The sequence below is a fragment of the Hibiscus syriacus genome, unplaced genomic scaffold, assembly GCF_006381635.1.
Source record: "Hibiscus syriacus cultivar Baekdansim isolate YM2019G1 unplaced genomic scaffold, ASM638163v2 tig00111774_pilon, whole genome shotgun sequence".
NCBI lineage: Eukaryota > Viridiplantae > Streptophyta > Magnoliopsida > Malvales > Malvaceae > Hibiscus > Hibiscus syriacus.
The window spans coordinates 3,380,771-3,393,136 of record NW_024063175.1 but is presented as its reverse complement, the minus strand read 5'-3'; the positions used below and the strand labels follow the sequence as shown (position 1 = coordinate 3,393,136).

Here is a 12,366-nt window from a genome sequence, read left to right as displayed (position 1 = left end):
ATGCCTCGATGCCTTCAAGTAGAAGTCACGGACACTATCTTGATCATAGCTGTGGGAAAAAGGGTTTTGTTGCTCTTTCGTTGGCCTCTGTGTGAGGTATTCACCTTTAATCAGAAGGGGGTACAAATCTGAGATAGAAGTTTAGAACACTTTCAAAGTATTTTTTTGATCGTGGCCTTTTCTTTGGTCGACACATATGACTAATTGATTCTTTTCTTTTACGGCTGTAGGGGATCTGGGCATAACATTCATTCACCTAATTAGCTTTTGCTTTTCCCAACATGATCTCTATCACACTTTATGGAGTCGTATCCAAATCTCGGAGTTGACTTGGATTACCATACTCCCCAACAAGTTCTTAATCATCTATTGTCATTGCATTGGTGGCACAATCAACATTCTGATTTTTACTCGAAGTCTTCATATTTTCTTCGATAATAGGGTTCTCTAACGATTTCTCCCCATATATCATTGTAACCATCATACTCATCAACTTGGGCATCTGTTCTCTGGATTCAACTTGGAAACTCCTTGCTTCATCAATAATTTCTTGTTGGGTCTTTACAAGTTGTTCTTGGATTCTCTCGATATTGCTAACATATGATAATATCTCATTCATTGCTTTCTATCTTTCCAGAAACACACCCCGGGTAACTTCAATTTTCTTTCAGAGCTTCTGTCACAGTATATTTAATGAGTTACTCTCATGTTTTCATGATTGATGAATGTAAAAATTCTTAAATAAATACATGCAATGTAAATGTGGATGCCAAATGCAAATGCAAAAGGTTTCATTCCAGAGTGACCATCTTAAAACAATTTTCATTGAACACAAAAGGTTTCGGTACATCAAACAAACTTTACATATAATGGATAGCTTTCACTCCTAACTTTTCTATCTCCTTCACAAGCCAATTTAACTTCCACTCATGCTTGGGTGTTGAGTTTTCAATTTGCTTCAATTCTCTTACAAATCCAGCTAAATCAACCAATTTGTGAGCCACATTGCTTGCTTGGCTCATAGCTTCTTTCATGACATTGTCCTCTTCCTCTATCTTTAGTGCTGACTCTCAGAGCTGTAGACATTGTTGTTGAATCTTCCTTGTAAGAACGTATTTGTGGTTATGAAGCTCGTGTATAAGATCTCTACAATCATCCACAATCTTCATCAACTTCTTGTTCTTGGCTCTAGTGGCTTCCCGCTTAGCGTCATTCTCCTGCTTGTGGCATTGATATGAAGCTTCCATATTGGCAATAGACCTATTCAACATCTGATTTTTAGCTTGATATCTTCCCAAATCATTAACAACTGTATTGCACCTTTTTTTTTGCAACCTATAAATCATAAGAAAACTTTTTGGCTCAACCTTTGTGCACATTACAATTCCTTCTCCATTGTTCAACATCATTTTTTAGTTTAGCGACCCCTTTTATCCATTCCTCTAGGACATTTCCTGCACAAGCAAATTTAAACGCTTGACTGATCCTTTGAAAACCATCCCTCATGGCTTCCATCTCTATACTCAGTTTATCATTTTCACCCCTTAAATGACGAATCTGAGCTTCGTACTTTGGAAAACAATCTTCCTCCTGGATGTCCCAACTGCTACCCTTATATTTGGACACTTTTAGTTCAAACTTAATAGGAACATCTGTTACCAAACTAGGTCGACCTTTCAATTCGAACTCCAATACTCCATGATCCAGAAGATGTTGGACTCGATGTTTGAAGGCAGAGCAATTTTCAATGGAATGTCCTTTAATTCCAGCATGATATTCACAATGAATATTGACATCATACCAACTTAGATATGGAGGTTGCAAAGGTTTCACATAATACGGGGCCACTTCTCAGGCTTGTAACAGCTCATCATAAAACTCCTTATATGATATTGGGATGGAATCAAAACGAGAGCCATTTCTCAACTTGGATTGAACTAGAGTTTTCAGGTTTACTTCCCTTGATGTTGGGAGTAAACTATCAAATATCTACGAGTTCTAATTGTATGACTTCTTTTTATCTTTTTGAACTTCTACAGTTGTCACTATTTACTTGGTGTTTCCAAACAACTTGTTGATACGAACAATGATTGTCCGTGATTTTTCATATTGTCTAGGATCAACAGGTTCTAAAGTAGTCCCTTGTGTATTTTACACCTCGAGATTGTTTTCTTTGAGCTCTTTCTTTTCTTTTGTAAAAGCCCCTTTTCCTTTGGCCAAATCATCTAGTCTATCCATCATCCTGGACATCTGCTTTTTCATCTATCTTATCTATTTGTTTTCTTCATCAGACATATGATCTTTGTGTACAAAACTCTCCACTATTTTCTCAAAGCTTTCTCAAGATGCCATTTCTTGACTGTATTATAGTCCGTTTGATCACAAAACCCCTTGTCCATCATGAAAACCTTTTACTATGATAACCACTCACAAATCAATACTGTTGAATATGTCATGATCATGCAATACAGACAAAGAGAAAAACAACATAAAAAACAAGTTAGTACAAATAAGATAACAAAATGAAAAGAAGCAACAATAGCAAAATAAATAAATTAATAAGATAATGCAAAATAAGAATGCAAATGCAAATGCAAATGTACAAGGTGTAAATTCCAAAAGTTACCACTATAGAACAACCTTCATTTAGACAACAAGATTTCATTACACCATGTAGTCAAAATAAAATTGCGATTCTTCATTTGTTCATTTCCTTGAGACGTACTCCTAAGTTGTCAGTGTACTTTATCACATTTAATGACGCCGAATGTTGAATCTTGAGATCTCTATTTTTACTTCAATGCAAAGTGTTCTTCACATCTTTGTGAAAGGGTCTTCTCGTCCTTAATATGATTGTTTCTATCTCGTGAGGGAACATCTTGGGCTTTGCACCTTTAAAAGAAATCTTCAATCAGTTTCAAATTTCTTCATTCATCGGATGTCCTTCTTCATGGATCATTTGAACATAATTGGATCTCCCGGTTTTGACTACATGGTTAAGAATTTCTTGTCTCATTATGACCACCCTTCTTATTAGTCAATCACTTGCGAATTAACACCTTTGGTTAACATGAAGATGAAAATGTAATAAAATCAAAACAAAATAGATACAGAAAAAAAATGGATTAGTACTCATAAGATAAACAACAAGATAATAAGTATCAAAATCATTAAATAAAACCTACCCTCACATGCTGAATACCCAATCATTCTTCAGTAGATCCTACCCAACATGATATCTACCCACATGTTTTTTCATTCACAAAAAAAAAATTTTAACCACATGATATCTAATTCGCATGCTTGTTTGAAAAAATGAAACCTAACCGCATGATTTATAGTTCGTATAAAGTTATTCAAAAAGTAAAATTAAATGACTCAAAAAACTTTTCCTTGTGTACCATCCTCACAGGATTCTTAAGGTTCGGGTTAAGCTGGACCTAGATTCAGGCTCTATGTTCACTATATATTGGGTTCGATTCTAAAGTAATAGGTTCTTGAATTGTCCTTGTCGGTGCCCCCTTGGACTATCGAACCCTCTATCTTGGCCCATCACATGCTTTAGGGGATCAAGTTCAATTTGAGAGAACACACCTCCTTATGTCCATGCGGAGGTGAATACCATCACGAGGACCATAAGGCATGACCTCCAGGAGCAATCCACTATCCCATGCGGAGGTGAAAACCACACGAGAGAGTAGTCTCACACTCCTACTTAAATATGACAGAGCGGGTTTTTAGCTCATGTTATGATAACGCAACTGTGCAGTGTGTGAGGAAAAGCAAAAAATACTCAATCACAAAACAATCAATTCAATTCTCAATTCCTCTTAAAACACACAATTAATCTGAAACCATTAGTAAATAGATCAATACAATTATTTAATGGTTAATCAAATTATAAACAAAAAATATTAAAACCAAACAAGGGATCAAAAACCAAATTAGAACAAATTTATAACTTTCAATTACAAAGACAATTAATTAATCAACTACAAGCCTGACTCTCTTAAAAATGTCCCCAGCGAAGTCGTTAAGCTGTCCAAACAATTTTTTCTTAAAAAGTGAGATTTTTAAAAAACCACTCCATTTTTAATTATCCCTTTATGATTAAATTTTAATTAAAAGTGAATGTGATTTAAAAAACCTCTCGTTTCGAAAAATTTGGGATTTCCTTTACGATAGAAAAATACAATTCGAGAAGTCGCCACCAATTTTTTATTAGGGTGTGATTGGGCACCCAAAGACGTTTTTCATTTTAAATAAAAATTAATTTTAATTACAATAATAAATTGAGGTCTGCGTTATCAGAAAATGAGTTCGGGAGTTGGTTACGCGTGGGGAATGATTAGCACCCCCACAGTACCCTAAATCGGTACCAAGTCGATTAATTATTGTCTTTGCAATGAAATTTACAAATTCAACTTTAATTTGATTTATGATCTCTTCTAACAACAAAAATATTAATTTTATAATGAAATATAATAATATTAAATTATTTCATATCGTGAAGAAATAAATCTCTCATAACTTGAGGTAATTAATTCATACTTCAATCGAAATAAAGATATATTATAATTTCATTATAATATTCAAATGCACCAAAATTGATTAAATTAAAATTACCAAGTTTTTTTAGAAAGATAAAGGATATTCGATTATTTAAAAATATCGAGACCATATCTTAGATAAGTTCTAACAATCTTTTCTCAAAAAATTTAAATAATCGAACATTTCTTTTTCTATCGTTCCCAAATTTTAAGCGATAAATTATTTTTTAAGTGACACTGATGGGATGCACTTTTAATTTAAAATCGTCGAAAGCGGCTCTCTAATGAATTAAGACAAGCCACACAAAATAATTTTAAATTAAAAAGATATTACCTTTAATCCAATTATGTAATTATGTCAAGTTATGCATATGAGGTTAAAATACAATAACAGAAAGTATGCCAAATGTGCAATAAATAAAAAATTGAAGATAAATGATCCTAATGACTAAAGTGTAACACATATAGAACTTGATGACAAAATCAATGAATTCTAAAAGTCACTAGACGTGAGCAAAAAAAAACAGTATGTCTAAATCACAATAAATAAATAAAAAAGAAATTTATGACCAATCTGTGAAATGCAAGTAATTCTGGAGGGATCAAAGAAAAATTATACCTAAAAATATAAGGAAATTAAAGAACAAAATAATAAAATGAAAAATCATGCAATTAGGACACAACAATTCAAAAAAAAAGGACAAAACTAGGGGTCATTTTATAAAACACGGCATCTTTGGGAGGATTTAAAAGAAAATAATCCCTAAATATTTCACTATATAACATACCTTTTTTTTTTTATTTCATCCATTTTAAACCTATTTCCCTAAAAACAAAAGCAAATGTTCTCCCTTTAGTATCCAGATTCCAGCGATAAGAAACTTACCAGACGCCGTTAACTGCCGCACCGGTCAGCGTATCCGATGGCCGTCGAGGATCAAAATACGTCCACAAGCTCATCTTGATGCCAGGAGTACCGATCTGGTCCCTGTCTCACGAAAATCAACTTCTAACGCAGTGGAAATGGGCGAAATACCTTTGGTTTCAACTTCACTTACCTGACCTTTGCACCTTCGGATTGAATTAATCTCGAAATATGTTACTCCCCTCACCATCGGGCTTAATCTCACCATTGGGATCTTAGAACCGACCACCGGAGTCACCACTACGAACCACCCAAGGTAAAGCCTAGTCTTTTCTTTTAAATCAGTTGTTTTCTTTTCCTCAAACCTCCTTTTTAATTTTCTCATTCAAAACCCAAACTAACTACACCGAGCTTCCCTTTGACGGACGATAGGGACCACCTAAGACACTTAAACGATCGAAGACAAAAGACCCCAACTCCACTATTTATTCCCCCTCCGAGCCTGCTCACTCCTTCGGCCAAAGCCAAAACTGAGCCTACATGCAAAACACAACATAGTTTGAGGAGACCTCGACTCCATTCTTTCCAGTGACCTCAAGAGACCTTGACTCTGGCGACTGACACCCACATTTAAGGTAAACTACTCAACCTTTCTCTTTACTTTAGCTTACTTCGAATGGATGCCAAGAAATGATAAAATGATTCAAATATCTTTTGGTTTGGTTGTCTCGAAAAAACAATGGAAAAGACTTGGTATTAATTTATGAGTTTCGAAAATGTAATGAACTTAATTTTGGCTCTAAAAATGTTGGTTCTTTTTTTATTGCTTGTGGTTCTTTTAAAATTGAAGGGGAGAAGATGGATACGGCTCTCGTATTGCTGTTTTGATTTCTAATCTAAGAAAACAACCATGTTTGGTATATCTCTGTAAAGCTTTTGTAAAAGAAATGAAAAGATCGAATCACTTTACCTTGCTTTCTGTTCATAAAAAATGAAGGGAGGAATATCCTTGGTTTACACTGTTGGATTCATCTTTACATTTGTTTTCCTTTTCCAATATAGGAGAAGAAAAGTCTCTTTCCTTTCACACTGTATTTTTCTCACTATATTGAATCCCTTTTTCTCTCCATTTGTGTGGTTTTTTTGTTGCCCTCTGTTTTGCCAAATATCTCCTCTCTATCTGGTTTTTTCCCATATGAAAAAATAACCCCCTTACAAATTGTTTCATTCAGTTTTTATAACCCACTACAGCAAAAATGGTTTTTTGCGGCGTTTTTTTTACCTATAGCGGCGTTTTTAAGCGCCGCAAAAAATACATGCGGCATTATGAAAAACGTCGCAAAAGGCGCCGTTGAAAATAGCGCCGCTAAAGTTCGCGGCATTTGTTAACCAAAAACGCCATAATAGGTAACGATATTTAGCGGCGTTTGTCTTAAAAATGCCGCAATTGGTGTCAATATTTAGCGGCGTTTTTATCACAAACGTCCTAATAAATGTTGATATTTCACGACATTATTTTATGAAAACGGCGCAATAGGTCTGGTATTTAACTGCGTTTTTAGGGTACAAACGCCGCGATAGGACTGGAATATAGCGCCATTTTTAGGATACAAACGCCGCGATAGGTCTTATATATAGCGGTTTTTTTGATACAAACGCCGCTAAATAACACAGAATTTAACCAATTAAAAATTATTGTCGATTACCCCAAATCTATTTTTTCAACCTATTTCATTATCCAACAAACATAACAGCTATAACATCAAACTCTATATCAATAACAAGCAACACAAATCTAATATAATAAATAAAAAATTTCATTAACGTAATATAAGTTCAGTTAAACACGGTTCAATAACATTAACAAAATGCTGATAACATAAATGAGACTATGATGGTGGATTTTGAGGTTGATTTTTTTGTAGATCTACATCATATCATTGAGTCGTTTTTCAAATTTTTCACATCTCTGCTGATATGTTGCTTCTCTCTATGCTGCCGCTGCTTCCCTTGCTTCATTTTCTGCTTTTATGTTAGCCATTTGTTGATCCATATCAGCCAACTTTTGTTTTAAACGACTAACTTCTAATTGGGAAGATTGAGACTGTGATGACTTGTACTGTGATGAACTGGATCCAAAATATTTGTTGGGAGTAACAAATGATCCTTGACAGTGCACCCGACTACATCACAGGCAGCCAAACACTCCTTGTTGGACAGTAATTTCTTAACTCCATCTTCTGGTATCTCTTGTAAAATAAGGGTCTTCTGAGAACCCTGTAATGTCAACAGGATCACAAAGATTGCCACATTAAATCTGAAACTCATCAGAAATGAGCAGCCACGTTTTCAATACACAAGAATCTTATAAACCAAAGAAAATAAATTAATTTTCCCAAGGACATTGTAGTAACTAATAACCTAGTCTTTTTTAACTAATATTTTACACCCCACCATCATGGTCAATGATCTCACAGGGAAAAGATAGGGTGGTAAAAAAGAAAGAGGAAACAAGTGAATTACAAGAAAATTCCAGGTCATATGGCATATCAACAGTTGTTACTCACCCCAATCTGTTCAACAACATTCGATACATAACGTACATCATTTGTTGGAGTGTAGTTACTTGAGAAAGACCTGCAGTACAAATGTTATTCTCATCGATGAACCATAGTATCAAGAATAGGAAGACAAATAAATAGTATAATTTTAGTAGATGAACAAAAGAAGCTAAAGAACTAGCAAGATCGGTAAACTGATTAGTGGTTGATAGTCAACACCTTCCTATAATTGAATTCAACAAAGTGGACTTCCCGAATTTTTTAAGACCAAAAACAAAGCAGTGAAAAACATTTTTTCCGTCTGTTTCTTCTTACAATCTACAAATCGTCGCCTAATGACACGAAGGGCTGAAGTTGGATCTCCACCATATCCAATGCAAATCAAATTAGCCAAACTCAATGCTGGCTCCAGACTTGTCATCCAGGCCCACTGCAGACCACGTATATAATGAGAGTTAGAGTTAAGAAGTAGATTGACTAGAATAAAATTGTTAAAATATCAATCAATACCAACAAGATAAGACCTGCATTTTTTAACAAACCCAAGAAATAAATCTTATCTCAGAACCATGAATTGAAGTCCCATGCTAAAAGAGCACAGAGAAGAGAACAGATAAACCCAAAATACTAACGGAGGTGGGAGGCAATCATATTTTTCTACATGTAGATAAAGCATTAGTATAGCCAGTGATGTTTAGTTGACAATAAACATGGTGAAATGGTAAAGTACTTCCATAGAGAATTTAATTAAAGAAATTATGAAACTATCCAGCAATATTAGCCACTTAATAAGACCATGCACTGCAAGTAAGTGGAACTTCAGATCAACAGCATCCCGATGGTCAATACTTATTGCCATATGGTTTACAAATGCAAATTAGAAAATGCATAAAAATCTTGTGAAATCCATAAACGCTTCTAGTGCCACGAGTAGGATCCTTAAGACACTGTGCTGTGCAGAAAATTTAGGATATGGACAAAACTCATAACAGAAATAAATGGCCCAAGATAGCCACTAAGATGATATCACATGTTATAACAAGAGTAAGAAATCAAGGAATGAGTAGTAAGCACAACAACCCTCAGATAAAAACCAATTAAGTGTTAAATTTCCTTGAGGCGTTCTCTCTGCAACCTCTATGTAAGGCTCTGTAGTCCATGGGCTGAATTAAGGACAACAAATATGTTAATAGAAATATATTCTAAAAATCAAATAGGATAATGGGTAAACAACAGCAGAGGCCAAGTCTAAAAGTTAATTTCTTATACGAGAAAAAATGATCAGTAGATGAAAGCAGTAGAAGTAGATTGACAAGGCTAAAAGTTAATTTCTCATACAATCGGAAGATCCCACGCAAAAAGTCCATAGCTTCATTTGTCAGCTCCACATTCTACAGGATATTTAGAAGTATAACACTATCCCCATAAAAGAAGTTATCATGGAATAAATTAAAATAAAATTATAGGCAGTACAACTAATCAACAAACAAACGAATTTGATATTGGGAGAACAAATAGCGATACTGTAAAGTAGCTAAAACTTCAGAATTAATGATATATATATTTAACAGAAAGCTCCATATTTCCTTCATATTGAGATCCATGAAGCATGATAGAGCTGATTAATATTCTTGAGAAAATTACCAACCTAATTCTAGGCTCGGACCGAACATATTACCATATATATATGATTAATCAAGTGCTTTGGAATTTAAACCAAATATATACAAGGAAAAACAAGACAATAGCATCAATGTCAGTTTGAACAAATAATAGTTATGTCCACTATCAAAACTAAGAGTCACCTGGTCAGGGGAATGCTTGGTTGGAATTGGAAGTATGTCATCCCGAAGCTTTAATTCATCATTATATCCAAACTTCCTCAAGACAGCCCAAGTTGTCTCAAGGTGCCCCTTTTCTATAAAAAGAGCATGAATAAATAGGAACCCTTCAAGTGTAAGACCAAGGTCACTGACTCCTTTTATCTTCTCTTGAACCACCCTCTTTACACCCCATAATCTTAGTAGGTTGTAATAGACCATTAAAGCATTTAACATGTTTATATATTGTGCAACATGTCAAACCTTCCAAGTTTCTAGGAGAGAAGTAGTTGTGGTTAAGAAACAAAAGCAACAAAAGAGAAAAGAATACCTGAAACTCATTCAACTCTGCATCACTAAGGGCTCCGTCCATATCATGATCACAAAGCATAAATATTTGTTTCAATGCCCTGATACATCGTGGCTTCAAGGTTTGTTTCTCTTGATCAAATAGTGGAGCTGTTGGATGCAGAACTGCCTTTTGAGCATAATAGAATACATTAGGGACCTGGAGATATAAAAATGTAACACTTATATTTTGACCTTCAAATATCTTTACCTACTAAACAGGCAAAAAATGGTAAATGGATTTAACAAACATAAAGGTAGCATTTACCAATTGCTCAAAAGAAATATAAAACAGGAAGTATATTACATCAAATAACAAAACAACGATGGAAGCTTAAGTCTTGATTCTCACTATAGCCGACAGCCAACATTTAAAAGGTGAACTGCTAATCCTAATGCCATAACATCATAAAGATAGATGTAGTACAAACTACAAAATGAGTGTGATGTAAACCTAAAAAACGTACAAAAGAAAATTGAAACCTGAATTAGAGTATCTGCGGAACATTCTATATAGGTTTCGATCTCCCTGAACTGTTGCATGATTGGTGCCATCACTTGTTCCAAGTTCATGGGCTGACGTTCATCTCATAAATCAAGTTTCAACCAACCACAATCACTGGGGCCTTGATCTATTCAGATATTTTAAACAATGGAAAAATTATAGAAAATACAAAGACCCAGTTTGCACGGTGCATCAATTAAATCAAATTATTCAACTTTTCGTGACATGGGTTCTAACAAATGCATTAAAGGAACAATGCCCATTGAATCAAAATGAAGAAATAAGCAGAAAATCGGAATAGAAATTTAGTGCTATCAAAATGAATCAAAACGAAATGCTTCGAAGAAATCAAACCAAAGGAGGAATAAAGCGGAGAAATAAAGAAATAAGAGTCAAAAGGTCGATGGTGGAGGAAGATGTTCTTACCTTTGTGACTATCGCTGATGGTGGAGAACTGATGTGAGGGTTGATGGAGGAAACTGAGCAACTGATTGGGGAATAATACGATGAAGAGAATAGGGCTAGGGCTCAGTCGCAAAATTTGGGGGGGTTTTATAGAAAGTTGTGGCGTTTGTAATCCAAACGCTGCTATAGTTTCACTCTATCACTGCGTTTACTTAAAAAACGCCACTACTGTCCAAATGTTGAGCAGCGTTTGTGTTTCAAAACGCCACTAACTTAAGCCTCTATAGCGGCGTTTTCTTAAAAACGCTGCTAAAGTTATATTATATTGCAGTGTTGATTAAAAAACGCCACTAAATATTAAATCTATTGCTGCATTTGTATAAAACGCCACTAATGTCCAAATATTTTGCGGCGTTTTTGTTTAAAAACGACACTAAAGTAACACTTTATAGCGGCGTTTTAATAACAACGCCGCTAAAGTTCTATTATTTTGCGGCGTTTATATAAAAACGCCGCTAAATTTGTAGTCCTTGAAACGGCGTTTGTTGGAAAAAAAGGCCACTATGGATGAACATATTGCGGCGTTTTTTTGATACAAACACCGCAAAAGTTAGGTCTATGGCGGCGTTTTTTTATACAAACGCCGCTAATTACCTTTATTTATATAAGATTAATTGATTTTAAATATTTCATTTCTTCTCTACATAAACTTAATTTATTATCATAACGCTTAATATAATATAATCATTACCTTCATTTAGGAGATCGGACATGGAAGGGTGGTTTGCATTAAGAGGGCCTGTCGGGTCATCATCGAGTTTGGATGGCAAGTTCGAACTGATAGCCTCCCGACGATAATCTGATCCATCGTCAGAGCAAAGACGCCACGTGGACATTCCGACGATAATTTCTCTTACTGAATGCAACACCTGCTCTTTGTACCACAACCATTTGTTCACATTTTCTAAAGCAATTATTTTTCTATTCGAAAGCAAAAAAACACTTCTCCCAAGCAGTAAACCAGTAAAACAATATGTATAGATATTCTTTACCTATTTGAAAACTATTATATTTCTCCATTACGTTAGCTTCTGGGTTTTCCCCATTTTCATAATACCAACAAAAAATAAATGAAAAAAGTTCAGTAGTGAGAGAAAGGATCAAACCCTGCAATCGTGAGATAATTGTTCGCTACTGAGAGGGCAAATTTGGTCGTCGAGACTTACAGAAGATGACGTCGACTGCAATCGTGTGAGGGCTGTTGTTGTACCAGAGAAATCCCTTTTAGGGAAGTAACGCTGAAATGATTTTA

General features: G+C 34.8%; 1 pseudogene; it reads right to left on the bottom strand.

The window, feature by feature from the left end:
• Positions 1 to 358: 358 nt before the first annotated feature.
• Positions 359 to 11,811, bottom strand: LOC120170209 (annotated as a pseudogene).
• Between the last annotated feature and the right edge of the window lie 555 nt (positions 11,812 to 12,366).